The 730-nt window shown below is 38.1% G+C and overlaps 1 protein-coding gene across 1 annotated transcript in view; it reads right to left on the bottom strand.

Moving 5' to 3' along the window:
• WWC1 (WW and C2 domain containing 1) overlaps nt 1-730 on the bottom strand; it is a 221,303-nt gene that overhangs the window by 38,338 nt on the left and 182,235 nt on the right. The window lies entirely within an intron of this gene.

Genomic DNA, 730 nt, shown 5'->3' with positions numbered 1-730 from the left:
GAGCTCTGGTAGCATAGTGCCTAAGGCACTTGACTGCTAACCAGAAGGCTGGTGGTTCAAACCCACCAGCCACTCCTCGTAAGGAAGGTTGGGCATTCCTACTTCTGTAGTGATACTGCCTCGGAAACCCAAGGAGGGGTTGCTATGAGTTGGGGCCGACTCGATGGCAAACAACAACAACACAAACCAAAAAAAGGGAAAAAAATCTGTGTCATTACAGAACTTCTAGATGGTAGGGAAGTCAAGACAACTACAAGATAGAATGGACTGTTTTAAACTTGGGAAGAAAAATATAAATCACAGGGTAACCTCAAAGAAAAATGCTAAATCTTCACATCAAAATAAAAAAGAGGACCAGCATAAATATTCAGCAAATACTAAAACAATAGCAATGAAGGAAGTGATAACATGATTGATAAAAAAAATGAGCTCAGCATAGAAAATTATATGCAACAAAGAAATTGACCAATGAAAAAGCACATGACAAAAATGACAGCAATAAATTCATATTTGCTGATAATTACAAATCTGGCAAGGGACTTATCTCTAAGATTGATGGAAAACTCCAACGCCTCAACACCAAAGGAATTAACAATCCAACTGAAAAATGTGCAGAAGACATGAATAGACACTTCAGCAAGGAGGATATTCAGGTGGTCAGCTAATACATGAAAAGATGCTCACAATCATTGGCCATCAGAGAGATGTAAATCAAAACAACAATGAGATA

This window comes from Orycteropus afer, unplaced genomic scaffold, assembly GCF_000298275.1.
Source record: "Orycteropus afer afer isolate SDZICR_OR568_19922 unplaced genomic scaffold, OryAfe1.0 scaffold00062, whole genome shotgun sequence".
NCBI classification, from domain to species: domain Eukaryota; kingdom Metazoa; phylum Chordata; class Mammalia; order Tubulidentata; family Orycteropodidae; genus Orycteropus; species Orycteropus afer.
This window is presented reverse-complemented; position numbering and strand designations above follow the sequence as displayed.